The following is a 16,561-nucleotide window of genomic DNA, read 5'->3' on the forward strand; positions in this document are numbered from 1 at the left end:
GGTAACTCTAGATTGTTTAGCCAGAAGTTAATCCTGGACAAAATAATGCAAAAGCCTTTGCAAGATTGAGTTAACAAAGAATTAAAAGGTGGAAAGAAACTGTCAGTCAACATACTCATATGGGAAACCAACATATGTCAAACCAACATAATTTATTTTTTTGATGAGATGACAATTTTGGAAAGGTAACTACATAGATATAATACACTTAGACTTTTGTGAGGTACTTGATTTAATACCACATGACTTTCTGATTTGAAAATTAGTATTATGCAATATCAATAAAGCAGAAGTTACACGGCTTAAAAACTTCTGGTGAACTGACAGATTAAAAAAATAGCTTTAAATGGAAGGTGGTTTCAGAGATTGTGACTGGCCCTGAGGCTATTCAATCAACTTTCATTGCTGACCTGGATATAAATATAATTAAATTATATGTAATAAATTACCAATAAAATAATGTAATCAAATAAATTACTGCTGATTAAACTTGTTGATAACAAAAAGGCTGTGTTTAAACTACATCCCTTTTCTGGAAAAGGGGATGTAAATTAGACACTTCAAAATTGCAAATAAAGCCGGGATTTAAATTTCCTGCACTACATTTGCATAATGGCATCTGCGTTTTTTTTAAAAAAGGGGCTTTTTGAAAGAAAAATGGCTTTTTAGATAGGGATCGTTCGAAAATAAAACCCTTTTTTGAAAGATCCCGTACTCCTCATTTTTTCAGCCATTATGCAAATGAAGCACGGGAAATTTAAATCACGGCTTTATTTGCAATTTCAAAGTGTAATTTACATCCCCTTTTCCAGAAAAGGCATGTAATCTAGACATACCCAAAGATTAACACACACAAAGACAGGACAGCAATACAGAACAATTTTAAACATTTGGTATACTGGGCCCAGGTAAAGAAAGTGCATTTTAATACAGCCAGATGGAAAGTTTTACACTTATCACAGAATGCTGGCTATATCTGCAGAATGGGTTACATTATACTGGAAAGCAATGACTCTCAAATGCATTTTGCAGTCAGAATGGGTAAGCAATTCATCATGAGCTCCCAGTGTGATTCTGTAGCAAAAAGAACTAATGCAATCCTTGTACGTGTACGTGGGAGAAGGGATACAGCATTGATGGGACCAATACTGGAATGCTTCATCCAGTTCTGGTGCCTACATTTTTCAAAGGATGTTTTAAAATGCAAGAGGGCAGAGAGAAAAGTCATCTGGCATAAATGTCTTTCAGTGAGAGAATTAATGAGCTCCATTTGCTAGCTCACCAAATTGAGAGGTGGCTTGACCCCTGTGTAAAAGTAACTTCTGATGGAGGAAACTTGAGAGTGGAAGCAGCAGTGGTTTTTATGTGCTTGTTTTTGTTTTCTTTTCCTCTCTTGTAAAAGGCTCACTTATGTAATTAATTGAGTCACAAGGATTTGACCAAACTACGAAACCAGACTCATGTAAATACACAGAGATGCAATAGTACAAGATATTCAGTGTACAGCTATGTTGTGACATCTTAATATATGATACATATTGAGAACCCATCTTGTATGGCACTGAGACCAGCTTAGTCACAGCTCAGCATCTCTAAGTCCTCTGAATTCAGTTGGAATAGAAGCTGTTTAGTAACTCCCTGATTAATAGGTTGGCGGAATCAGTCCTGAAAGATCTCTCAGACTGTCATGTTAAAATGAGACATTATTATTTACTTCTTACATTAGATAAAATTACTAAGAGGGCTCTACCCAAAACACTGAGCACCTGTATAAAAAATTGAAATTCACAGTATCTAATACAGTCAATAAATATATTTCAACAGATGGCCCAGACTTACCCACCACAAGCTAATCAGAAACATAGGGCCTACAATTATCTCTTTTCCATTATTACCAAAGAAAATAATGGCATGGACTTCAGAATGCACTATTAGTGTTTCATTTTCTCAGGGGAGTGGAGCTGTGAATGATTGTTGCATTGTACTTTATACATGGAGTTCTGATTTTCATGGAATCTTTTGAGCATATAATTGGTAGAGTTCAATGATTCACAGCTTTCTAATTCAGCTGATATTTTGGCAAGTTATTAGCCAGCTGCTGTTCATTGAAGCAGATGTTATGAACCACACATAAAATTTTCAAGGTTGCAGTTAGTACACAGAGGTCTTTATCCTACTTTTGTTATACTCAATGACAAAACTTCCACTGATGTTAAAAGAAGAAGTATCAGCTTCAGAAAGTCTGTTGCACAAATTTACCCTCCATAGCTCTATTGTTTATAGCTCCTATTTCTCCTTTCAGTTCACTTGCTTCTCTCTTGATTGATCACTGTGTCTCTTTCACCCATTCTCAATTTTTTACTTTCTTTTATCCCACTCCCTGCATTTAGATAAAACTTTATTTAATATTCCTTAAGGCTCCCCCTTCAAAAAGATTCTAAATATACAACCATTGTGCAGAGCCTCTCAATGACAACTCCAACAAAGCAGAACGCATTTATTTTGAGAAATAAACCAAATTGTGTCTGCACATTGCACTGTATTTGGGGCAGGAATTCATTTCTTTGTCTAGCATTTTTATACATTGTAAATTTAAGTTTGTAGTCGGTTCCATCATGTAAAGATAAAATATGCTGCTTAAAATTTTCTATTTGTACCTAAAATAACCAAAAATTCACCTTATCTATAGTATTCCCCATACATCTGAATTCTTACTACAGGAACTATCTCAAATAGCATATATAGAGAGTAATCAGTTATCTGACAACATTGAAATGTTTTTTTTAAATTATCGCTACTGTATGAATAATTTAACCAGAAGGAATTTTTACCAATAAACAATGTTTTCTTACAGGATTTTCTAATATTCGTTGCGTATTCTCATATCTCATGAATAAATCAGTACAATGATTGAGAGTGGAAATTACAGTTGTGGGTTGTTTTCTTTAGATTATATATTATGTATTGACTGTATCTAAGATTTGTTTAAATAACATATCTATGGTAGTTATGCACAGTTAAATAACTGCTATCTTGAGATGGAAATTATTCATTCCTGATGTTTCCTTTGTTTACTTCAGATGGCTGAATTAAAACATGGGTTGAATCTGTCTGTGCATCTTTGGAATATAACATTTAAGAAGTGTGAACACCAACTGTCATTCTTGTAATATAATCCGTTTCAGATTATATCACCCTATAGAAGCATGAAAGTCATTTTTTATAACATACCTGATTTTTTTTACCTACTCTGGTACAAATGTGTGCTTAACTGAGAATATAAATAATCCCTGAAGGCAATTGTTCATGCATCTAACAGGCCATTTGCAAATGCAAAAACATGAGCTGCATGTACAATTCAGTAGTTCCATTGCATTTACAAGTCAGGCGTATTATTATAATTACTTTTTCTCCTAGGCAATTTGGAAATAAAAAGCAGACTATTAACATCCACTGCTTTGTAATGCCATATAGTGTCATTTTGCAGGATATTTTCAGTAAAACACAATGCAAAAGTTATCTATTGTTTGAAGTCCAGCTTAGAAAGACAGAATAGCAACTACTGCAACTATTCAGTTTCTTCTACTGTTTAGTATTCAACAAAAAGACAAAGTCTCAAAAAGTTTAAACTAAAAGATTATAGACCAAATCCTCTGAAACTCCTTTGAAAGAACAGGATTTGAGGTGATACTTTATTAAAGTGAAGGCATAATGGACTAAGGAATCAGTACCAGACATAGATAACCACAAAGAACTAGCACAGAAATGCATGTGGGAAGAAGAAAATAATGGAGATGGTTGAACATGTGGCTGGAACTAAGAGGCAAAGACTGAGAGGAACCAAATATTGATGACAGCAAAGGGGTGCATGGTAGGGGAATTGCAGAAGACCTTTACACTGAGGATGATCGTTAAAATATTGTTCACGTTTGGTTGAAACCTTCAGTGTGATTGTAGCACAGTTATTTTGAGAAATTGTTGGTGGGCAAGTTTAGCAGAACAAACAGATTCACAGATTTACTACACAGTGTTCTGAGGCTAAATGTAATAATGTTCTGCAACTAATGATGGTCTGCAACTTTTCAACTGCAATTTGAAATCTGCAGTAGCTTCTTCTTTGAGTGTCATTTTTGTTGACTATATTTAATCTAATGTTATAAAATTATGACAGTTTTCTAATATATATCTGTTAAATCCCTGTAGATCGTATTTTTGGCTGATACTTTAGAAATGATTAATTTAGATTGCTTTAGTTATCGTTGAAATATTTGTTCCAAAGAACTGCTGAGTTGGTGAGAAGCAGTGACATCCACAGACCATTAAATAAATTACAGATACATATTCACCTTGCAGTATCCCACAGGAAATCACATAAGCAAGAGCTATGTATGTTAATATTCGTATGAAAAGTGGAGTTTACAGCTCAAGTGAAAAATACAGCATAATTAACTAAAAAATCTAATTACCATGTAAATTAAAGTGTTCTTTTCCAGTCTTTTAAAACTAGAATAATCAATATGTTATAATTTGGGCTCCACTGGCAATTACATATAGCAGACAACTAGAAATATTCCCTGTTAATTTCCTAAATCTTTTCTTTCACATCGAAATACAGATCACTGACAATATTGCAACTATAACATGCACTTTCTTTTTTCTTTGAAATACTGTGCAATAAATGATTATATCCTTAATTTCTCTTTATTCCACAGTGTCAAAAGGTTTTTACTATATTTTCCCAACACACTGATCAAAATGAACTTCACAGAACATTTATTCTCTTTGCCAGATGGCCAGTTTCATCCATCTATGAAAGACATGGACTCCTTTATCTGGCAAAGTTTTACTGAATAGTTTTAAACTCACATAGTTTCATTTGCATTTTTGACTTTGTTTTGATTCATTTTCCTTTTATGACAAGAAAGGAATGAAGCATGTATGAGCTGTATTTCAAAAGCTTGAATACCGTAAAATTGCAAGTATAATGCGCTCCTTGACTATGGAATATTAGCGTAATGAAAAAATCTGAACTCCTATGTATAATGTGCCCCGGGGTTTGAAGCCATCGAGCTCAGCAGCCCCACAACTTCTGCCAACAGGTGGCTGTCCTGCATCCAGGAGCCAACCCACATTGCTCCCACCTGCAGGCTCACCTGGGATGTCCAGGCTGCACATCCTCTTCCCACCCTGGTGCTCGCTGAGCTTGCGCCTGCTGTGGGGACCTCTGGGTGCAGCCTGAAGGAGCACTGGGCAGGCAGCAAGCCAGGGCACTGCCAAAATAAAACTTTAAAAAATAACACCTATGTATAATGCACACCCCGACTTAGAGATCTGAACAACTTAAATTAGAGCCTACACACTTACTTTGCTTAAATTTATACAAGATCTGTATGGGTACATCTACATAGCAGGGCAAAACTTGAATTAAGCTACGCAACTTCAGCTGCATCAATTGCATAGCTTAAGTCAAAATAGCTTAATTCTGCTTTTGGTGCTGTCCATACAGCAGGAAGTCAGAGGAAGATCACTCTTTCATCAACTTCCCTTACACCTCATAAAATGAGGGTTACAGAAGTTGGAGTAAGAAGTCCTTCATCTTGCCATTATTTCAAAATAAAGGCTTGTAGGTAGATGCACACTGTGTTATGAACACTGCCATTATTCTGAAATAACGCTTCTGTGTAGACATAGCCTAAGAGATATTATGTGATGTTCTGTTTTTTTAGTTCATTAAATGCAATATTTTTTTGGCATTGCAAGATATAGTTGATGCATACAATAAAAATCTTATGTGTAAAGAACAAATCATGTCAGACCAATCTGATAGCTTTCTTTAATAGGATAACGAGTCTTGTGGATAAGGGAGAAGTGGTGGATGTGGTATACCTAGACTTCAGTAAGGCGTTTGATATGGTCTTCCATGATATTCTTATCAATAAACTAGATAAATACAACTTAGATGGGGCTACTATAAGGTGGGTGCATAACTGGCTGGATAACCGTACTCAGAGAGTAGTTATGAATGGTTCACAATCCTGCTGGAAAGGCATAACAAGTGGGGTTCTGCAGGGTCTGTTTTGGGACCGGCTCTGTTCAATATCTTCATCAATAATTTAGATATTTGTATAGAAAGTACGCTTATTAAGTTTGCAGATGATACCAAGCTGGGAGGGATTGCAACTAATCTGGAGGATAGGGTCATAATTCAAAATGACCTGGACAAATTGGAGTAATGGTCTGAGATAAATAGGATGAAGTTTAATAAAGACAAATGCAAAGTGCTCCACTTAGAAAGGAACAATCAGTTTCCCACATACAGAATGGGAAGCGATGGTCTGGGAAGGAGTACGGCAGAAAGGGATCTAGGGGTTATAGTGGACCACAAGTTAAATATGAGTCAGCAGTGTGATGCTGTTGCAAAGAAAGCAAACATGATTCTGGGATGTATTAACAGGTGTGTTGTGAGCAAGACACGAGAAGTCATTCTTCCGCTCTACTCTGCGCTGGTTAGGCCTCAGTTGGAGTATTGTGTCCAGTTCTGGGCACTGCATTTCAAGAAAGATGTGGAAAAATGGGAGAGGGTCCAGAGAAGAGCAACGAGAATGATTAAAGTTCTAGAGAACATGACCTATGAGGGAAGGCTAAAGGAACTGAGTTTGTTTAGTTTAGAAAAGAGAAGTTTGAGTGGGGACATGATAGCAATTTTCAGATATCTAAAAGGGTGTCATAAGGAGGAGGGAGAAAACTTGTTCATCTTGGCCTCTGAGGATAGAACAAGAAGCAATGGGCTTAAAGTGCAGCAAGGGAGTCTTAGGTTGGACATTAGGGAAAAGTTCCTAACTGTCAGGGTGGTCAAACGCTGGAATAAATTGCCCAGGGAGGTTGTGGAATCCTCATCTCTGGAGCTATTTAAGAGTAGGTTAGATAAATGTCTATCAGGGATGGTCTAGACAATATTTGGTCCTGCCATGAGGGCAGGGGACTGGACTCGATTACCTCTCGAGGTCCCTTCCAGTCCTAGTATTCTATGATTCTATGTGTGTTGTTACATTTGTCTGTTTACTTCAGTTGCAAAACTTCCATCACCACATGTTTGCACTCTAACCAGCAAACAGTTTTGACCAGCATAATGTAGCTCTTGGCCATCATTAGCAAATAAACTGTTGCTATTTTGACTAATGAAGTAATTTAAAGTCTGACAGGTATTTGATCACTTAATGAAATAAATTTTCCTTATTTTATCACAGCAGATTTTCATTAGATTTCCTATTATTGAATTTTTTTGGTTACAACTTTGTCATGGAAAGCATCTCTATAATTAGGATATTTGGAAAGGCATGACTGGAATTTTAATCGGCACTAGTGTTTTAAAAAACAAAATAGAACAGGGAAGCTTGCAGTGCTAAATAAAATGTTAAGTGGTATATAAAATGACATTCTTTCCACGTTTCCCCATTTTTTCTCTCACTAATAGTTCTCATCCTTCCAGAATAAAATATTAACTAGTTACTATTGGATTCCAAAGTGTTTTTTAAGGATAAATTGGCAACACAGATTTTTAATGATGGAAAGGCAAAAAGTTACATGGTAACCTTTCACATATCCTCTATACCTTTATTCTTGAACACCATATTTATAGTTCCTTCAAAAACTTTGTGTTATCTTTTTGTCTCCAAGTTCGTATATTTTAGAGGTTGGTAGATAAGCTGGTATTACCAGTTAGCATTAAGAAATAGATTACAGTAACTATTTTAGAAAATTTATTTTGTGAAAATGGATATCTGAAACTCCTCCCTCATATACCAATTGGCTCAGTGAGCTCCCTACTGTTTCATTACATGAAGGGAAAAAAGACTGCCTAATAAAATGCTTGGAAAGTATAGAGGGTATCAGGTCACATGAAACTATCTCATACCTATGCAGTTTAGCATTTTCTAGTCCCTGTAACTCATGTTATCATTTATTTATTTAATATTTTTAATAATCAGGTTCTCTGCATGTCTTCTATGAGTTCAGGGGTCTGTTTACTTTCTGCAGGCTTCACAAATAATAAAATTGAATTGTGTTATTTATATGGTATTTCCATCTTGGGCTATGTTTTGTTCCATTGTGTGTTTTTATTTTTTATAAAAAAAAAAACCAACAAATAATGTTAAAATAGTTGAAAATAGTATTCAGTTATTTGGACAAATGTATCTAAATTAATAAATGTATTTATTTAAATGAACGTAGTTTCAGATTGAATAAAACAATACTGCGTAGATGTTAAAACACTGGAGTTGAAAGATTTTCAGGTGCCTTAATACACACACACATTGCTATGTCAACTCTCACCAGATTACATACACTTCACAAGGGCACCTACAGCATTGATTTCTGTGGAATGCCAGAGTTCACATTTTCCCAGTTTGGGCAGTATCCAGTGGTCCTTTCTAAAACCATACATCTACTTTGGTCACATGTGATTCTGGTTTTGTAATATAACTGATCATTTCATCCCTCTCTTTCATGTTCATGAACTTAAATTGACAAATGCCCATCTTTAAGATGTGCTGGGGAAAAACAGCAACTGACTTTCTTATTATTAAAATCTGAAAGGTACCACAGAAATGGATGTATAATCAATAAATAAAGAGATCATCCTGCAGTTTCTAAGGGTTACAATTGTTTTCAAGGGGTTTCCACCCGAGGAAAGACATTTAAATGTAAGTTATTAAGTTAGACAGAAGAAGAACCAGTGCTGTTCATGATAAGAAAACTGTTGACAATTGGGCCTGAACGATACAAATACTAGTCTGGCTAACTTCAATATGTTAACTTGCACTTAAAATTCACGGGTACATTAACTAGTTCACCAGCCATTAGGCTGAAAATTGTAAGTTGCATCCTGATTTAATGCATGATCCTGAAATTGATTGATTATTGTGAAAGCAAATGAAGAAACTTAATGCACTCTGGCACAGCAGTGGACATTAGCAGATTACATGTGGAAATTCAAACTGTCTTTGTATTATTGTGCACAATGAATATGAATAGAAGATCATTAGTTTCTACATGTGACCACAGAACTACTAACACGAAACAAAAAAGTGGATGAATAGGAGACATTTTCCCAGAAATATGTTACTATTCTTGGACTGCTCAAGAAAGTTTGCCACACATTTTAGGTCATGCTACTGTCCTACAAGTACAGCAAAAGAAGGGCCCATTGTCATAAGGAGAAAGCTGTCATGCCATCACTGACAGAGTAACAGCGACTATACCAAAAGATAACAGATAGTACAAGTTGCTGCTCAAATGATGCTATAGCCTAGGCACAACATAGTGCTTGTCACAAAGCAAGTAAATAGTAGATGTTTTGTAACAGTTTGTTTAGTACTCATAAGCCAATTCACTCTTCCAGATGGGAAGGAATGGGTGCATGTCACTTGAGTTTCATACTGATGTATTTACTAGTGGTTAGACTGCCACAAAAGGAGATGGATTTTGGTTCTGAGTACAACACAAGTATACAATAAATTCCACTCTTCTCCAGATATATCACAATGCTGTTTGTTCAAAGAGAAAATACATCCAGGTAGAGTTGGAATGGCAAAATTCATTCACACAAAACCCTTCCTGAGAAATCATATAACATACATGGACAGTTGAACTTATATGGAACAAAAGGAATGATAAGAAATGCATTCATCCATTGCTAATGGAAACAGTAGTATTGACAATAATGATACTGAAATGATTAATCAGTATTTCTGTTCTGTATTTGGGGAAAAAGCCAGCTATATTCATTTCCTATGATGATGAAATGGTTTCCATTGTAACAATAACTCAGAAAGACATTTAAGAGCAGCTATGGAAATTAGACACATTTTCTGAATTGGCATATGTGGTGAAATTCCATACAAAAATGTTTTTAAAAGAACTGAATAAGGAGCCCATTGGTTCTTTGATGTTGATTTCAGTGTCGCTTAGAACATTAACGATGATCCAAAGGACTGGAAGATTGCTATTGTGTCAACATTTTACGAAGGTAAATTGAATAACAAGAGTAATCATAGGTCTGTCACCTTGGCATAGATGCTGAGCAAAATAATGGAATGGCTGATACAGGGTTTCTTGATTAATCAAGGATTAAAAAGAGTAACACAATTAATGCCAATTAACATAGGCTTATCGAAAATGGAATCTGTCAAACAAACTGTTTATTAGATAACAAATTTGGCTGGTCAAGGTAATAGTAACAAAGTAATAGACTTCAGTGAAGCATTTGACTTGGTACCACACAAGCTATGGAAAGTGGGACTTTATCCAACTGCAACCAAAAAGGCTATTGTTCTTGGATATTTAAAGAGAGGAATCTATAGTGGGAATAAGAAGATTACAGTAACTCATTATTTGGTATGGGTAAAACTTCTACTGGAATACTGAGTGCAGGTGCATTGTCAACAATTAGAGAAGGATATTGATAAGCTGGTGAGGGAAGCCACAAGAGTATTTAATGGACTGAAAAACATTCCTGACAATAATAGATTGAGCTCCTTGAGTCTATTTAGCTTGTCAAAGGTAAGGTTAAGCGATGATTTAATCATGACTATTAAGTATCTACATGGGGAACAGACGTTTTAAAATAGTGGGCTCTCCAATCTAACAGACAAAGATATATCCAGTGGCTGGAAAATGAAGCCAAGCAAATTCAAACTAGAAATAAAATGCACATTTTTATCCGTGAGGGTAATTCACTGTTGACACAATTTCCCTTTAGTTGCAATGGATTGCCTATCGATCATAGAATCACAGAAATGGAAGGAACCTTGAGAGTCATCAAGTCCAGTCCCCTACACTCAGGCAGGATGACGCATCATCCAAACCATTCCTCATGGGTGATTCACTAACCTGCTCATAAAAACCTCCAATGATAGATATTCCACAGTCTCCCTAGGCAATTTATTCAAGTGTTTACCTACCTTCACAATTAGGAAGTTTTTCCTGATGTCCAATATAAATCTGCCTTGCTGCAATTTCAGCCCATTGCTTCTTGTCCTATCATCAGAGGTTAAGGAGGATAATTTTCTCCCTACCTGTAACAACCTTTTAAATACTTGAAAGAGGTTATCATGTCCTCTCTCAGTCTATTTCTAGTTTGAATTTTGCTCTCTAAACAAACCCATTTTTTTCTGTCTTCCCTCATAGGTCATGTTTTCTAGACGTTGTATGGTCTTTTTCCAACTGGTCCATAGCTTTCCTGAAATTGACATAGTATTTTAGTTGAAGCTTAATCAGTGTGTAGTAGAGTTGAAGAATTATATCTCATGTCACACTTACAACACCAGTGCTAAGACATCCAAGAATGATGTTTGCTTTTTTTCTTTTTGCAACAATATTCAACTTTTGGGTAAGTCTAGACTACAAGCCTCTTTCGAAAGAGGCTTTTCCAAAAAACCTTTCAAAAAAGCCTCTTTCAATAGAGAACATCTAGACTGCAACCACTTCTTTCGAAAAAAAAAAGCTGCTTTTTTGAAAGAGAGCACCCTGGCATTCTGGATGCTCTCTTTCGAAAAAGCCCTGTTTGCATTCAATAACACCTTTTTTCGAAAGAGCACTTTCAAAAAAGGCATTATTCCTCATAAAATGAGGTTTTCTGCGATCAAAAAAACAGCCACATTCTTTCGATTTAATTTTGAAGGAACGCGGCAGCAGTCTAGACGCAGGTGAAGTTTTTTCAAAAAAAGTGACTTTTTTCGAAAAAACCCGGTAGTCTAGTGTAGTGGGGTAGAGTGGCCCCCCACTGAGCTGGAGGTGGAGGAACCCCTCCGGGAGCCATTTTGGGCCCAGACTAGCCCCGCCCCCTCACCTGACTGGAAGTCAAAGGGCGGGGCTAAAACTATAAGAAGGCTGCCAGGGAGCTCAGTCAGGGCCCAGCCTCTGAAAGAGACGGAGGCCTGTCCAGAGCTCCTGCCTGGGGAGACTAGAACCAGGGCTAGGCCGCCCTCAGCGGTCTCCCCGGAGGCCAGCCAAGGTGTCCCTGCCAGGGCTACGGAGGTTGGGCCAAGCCAGCCAGCAGAACCTCCCAGGGACCCAGAGGACTGGCCCAAGCCGGGGGACTGCTGGCTGGAACCCTGATGGGTACTGGAACTCAGGGGCCAGACAAGCCCACGGGACGCTGCCGAGCTCCAACCCCTTGACCCCTGGATTGGGCCACCCGGACCCTGATGGGACGACACCGGCCTCGACTCCCCGAGGAACCTGCTGGAGCTACAGGTACCTGGGAAGGGGGAGACGAGAGTGGCCCAGGGGGTTGTCCGGGCGGAGAGTCGCCCGTGGCCAGCAAGTTACGGGCCGGAGCCCTGCTGAGCCAGTTGCAGCTGCACTGCTGCCATCAGGGCCCCTGGGCCGGGGCGCAGTGAGGTGGGTGGGCCTGTGCCCCCCCCGCCACCCTCTAACTGGGTGGCAGTCTCCCCATCACCGCTGCTGCTGCCGGTGCCCTCCCAGGCCCGCTCCTGACGGAGGAGCTTCTACAAACTGGTGTTTGGGTGTGGGCACGCCTGGCGTCAGGGCCTGGACGCCATTTGCCGCCCCGCCTGGAGTTAGGGCCTGGGTTTGGCTGACGGTATTTGTTGACCGCCCGGCTCAAGAGCCCAGGCTTACCTACGGTGCATTTGGGACCGTCCGTGCATCAGGCGGGAACTCTTAAAGGGACAGGACTAGAATGGTTGCCCTGGCCCGAACTGTATGATAATAGACTGACAAGTGGTGGGCTTATTTCTCTGTGGCCCGGACCTGAAGTAAAGCCGGGCGCGCGAACAATTACCTCTTGGCCCGACCTGACGGAAGGCAGGGAAGAGACTCGCCCGCCTGGACTGTTTTAAGGCGTGGTAACGCAGGGAGGCATGCACGTCTCCCATTGTGCTGGAGGCGGAGGGACCACCTCCTGAAGGCCTACTGGCCTCTCACAAACTGCCCCCGGAAGGGGGGGAAAAGCTCAGGCTGTAGTGGACATTGCCGGAGGGCAGTGTCCTGAAAGGGATCCGTCCACCTGCCAGCAGTGCTAATTCCCCAACTCGACGGCAGGTGGCGCTGTGGTGAGCGGGAAGCCGCTACACTAGACACACCCTTTGACTCATATTTACCTTGGATTCTACTATGACCCCCTGAACATTTTGAACAGTACTCCTTCCTAGGCAGTCATTTCTCATTTTGTATGTGTGCAACTGATTATTCCTTCCTAAGTGGAATAATTTTCATTCATCCTTATTTAATTTTATCCCTTTTACCTCACACCATTTTTCCAGTTTGTTCAGATCATTTTGAAGTATAATCCTGCCCTCCAAAGCACGTGCAACCCTCTCACAGCTTAGTATCATCTGCAAAATTTCAAAGTGTATTCCTATGTCATTATCTAAATCACTGATGAAGATATTGAACAGAACCGGTGCTGGAACCCCAATCATTATATCAGAATGACTGTGAACTATTGATAACTACTGTCAGAGAATGGTTATCCCACTAGTTATGCACCATTTTATTTTAGCTCCATCTAGGTTTTATTTCCCTAGTTTGTTTATGAGAAAGTCATGCAAGGCAATATGAGATGTCTTACTAAAATCTAGAAATACAGCATCTCCCCTTATCTGCAAGTCTTGTTATCCAGTCAAAGAAAGCTATCAGGTTGGTTCAACATTATTTGTTCTTGACTAACCCATGCTGTCTGTTACTTATCACCTTATTAACCTCTGGATGTTTGCAAATGGATTCATTATTTATTTGCTCTATTATCTTACTGGTACAGAATTTAAGATTATTGGTCTGTAATTCTCTGTCTGGAATTTTCTAGTAGATATCTTTAAATCAAGAAGGAATGGCTGTAGATATTAATTCAGGAACATCTATGTCCTATATTATGCAAGGAATCAGACTAGATGACCACAACGGTCTCTTATAATCTATGCACCTATAAACTCATACTTTCAAATAACAGGGTGGCATGAATGAATATTAAGTGCCATGATTCATGCTTTACAATCTAGTCCTGTAGGTGTCTCCAACTACATATTCTTTGCGCACTCTGAGGAGTCACAGAGGCACCAGACACCAGACAAAAAGTCACACTAATGGCTATATGCAGGCATATGAAGAGAAAGAAATATAGCCATTAAGATGTGTTATTTTTAACAAAATTAGGTTTGATATTTAGATATCACAATGAGAGATACACAAGTAACATTCAACTATGTAAAAAACCACACTGTTGACAGCCATGATTTCTAATGCAGTATAGTCAGACCAGATATTGTTAATCACAAATGAGTATGCCACACATAAAGATAATTGAATCAGTAATGGCTACAGGTCATAGACCTTCATCACACTCCTACCCATCAGGATAATCACGCTGTCCTGCACCTCAGAGCATATGCATAATGGATGCCACTAAAATAGACTCTGGATATGCCTAAACTGCCAATCTCTTCCAAATAGTTATAACCAAAAGAAGAAATAGCATTGATATTTAATGAATGTCCAAATTAGCAGTCAAAAGAACAGCTACAAATTGCCAGACTTTTCAATAACAATATGTATCCTCCGTATGTGATATAATATGTAAATTTATAATAAAAACATTGTTTAGAATTGAATATTTTAGTACAACTGGCTATTGTTGACATCATGATAACCTACATAAGAAATAAGAACATAAGAATAGCCATAATGGGTCAGACCAAAGGTCCATCTAGCCCATTATCCGGTCTTCCTGCAGTGGCCAATACTATGTGCCCTCAGAAGGAATGAACAGAACAGGTAATCATCGAGTGATCCCACACCTATTGCCCATAACCAGCTTCTGACTGACAGACACCATTCCTCCCCATCCTGGCTAACAGCCATTAATGGACCTACCTTCCATAAATATACCTAACTCTTTTTTGAACTCTGTTGAATTCCTTGCCTTCACAACATTCTCTGGGAAGGAAATCCACAGATTGACTGTGCATTGCATGAAGTAGTACTTCCTTTTGTTTGTTTTAAAACTGCTATCTCCTAATTTCATTTGGTGACTCCTAGTTTTTATGTTATGGGATCATTTACGGACCTCCATCATATCCCCTTTCGACTCCTTTTTTCTAAGCTGAAGAGTCCTACTCTTTTTAATCTCTCTTCATCTGGCAGCCATTCCAAAGCTCTCATAGTTTTTATTGCCCTTTTGATTTTGTTGCCCATATGACTTTGTATTGAAATGGTATATATTTAATAGCTGGAATATATATGTATTTTTCTAGAATTATAAGCAACTATCTTGTTTGTCAATAAAAGTAGATATTACAAACCTGTTTGCTATTGCATTTAAACTACACAGTTCTTTGTCATTATTTGAAAATAAAAGGCCATGACATGGCAGCTAATAAAAAAATTCAATGCCACATTGCTCATCACCAATATATTTTAGTAGTACATTTTACTGTCATCTTAAAATTTGTTTCAGAAAATAAAACATAGGACAGGTATAAGAGTTACAAAATCTCTACTGTGAAAGCATTAGTGTCTTAAAGCACCAGCAGTCAGATGCCATCACTCTACTTGTCTGATTACTCTTTGAATAGGAATGACATAAAGGGGCAAATGACAGATGTGATGAAAGAGCACATGGGTTTGTGCTGGCATGACAGATGCTTCCACATGGTCCTCCTCAGCTCACAGCCAGCCTGGTGCTCCTGGAACTCCTCAGCTCTGGCTGAGGGAAAGGAGTCAGTCTAGGTGTTCCCACACCTTGTAGGTCCTCCTCCACTTATGGGTCTCACAAGATAGGAAAGATGGTGTGGGAGGTGGTGAACATACCACACTCACAGCTAGGCCAGCTGTGAAGAAAAGTGACAAGGGCAGTCATCCCAGGAGACACTGTGCATGCATCCTAACCCTAATCTCTGAGCCAAAACTGAGGTCTCGGTTCGTTGGTGGACAGTGACCAAAACTCTGAGGGGAGTGGGAAAGTTGGATACTGGAAAGAAATGCAAAGAGGAATGAGCAAGAATGGAGGACCCCTAATTCGAATGGAGAAGATAGGGCTATCAACTGGTTATCTGAAGTGTTTGTACACTAATGCAAGAAGCCTGGGCAACAAACAGGGAGAACTGGAGGCCCTGGCCCAGTCCAAGAAATATGATTTACCTGGGATAACAGAGACTTAATAGGATGACTTGCAAGACTGGAGCGCTGTCATGGAAGGGTATAGACTATTCAGGAAGAACAGGCAGGGGAGAAAAGGAGGAAGAGTTGCACTATACGTAAGAGAGCACTATGATTGCTCTGAACTCCAGTTTATAGAGGGAGAAAAACCTGTTGAGAATCTATGGGTTAAGTTTACAGGTGCAAACAACAGCAGTGATGTTGTGGTTGGTGTCTACTAAAGGCTACTGAATCAGGTGGATGAGGTAGATGAGGCTTTTTTGGACAATTGAAAGAAGCTTCCAGATTGCAGGCCCTGGTTCTCATGGGGGACTTTAATCACCCTGACATCTGTTGGGAAAACAATACGTCAGTACACAGGCAATCCAGGAAGCTTTTGGAG

The sequence above is a fragment of the Pelodiscus sinensis genome, chromosome 3 (genome assembly GCF_049634645.1).
Source record: "Pelodiscus sinensis isolate JC-2024 chromosome 3, ASM4963464v1, whole genome shotgun sequence".
Classification (NCBI taxonomy): Eukaryota; Metazoa; Chordata; order Testudines; family Trionychidae; genus Pelodiscus; species Pelodiscus sinensis.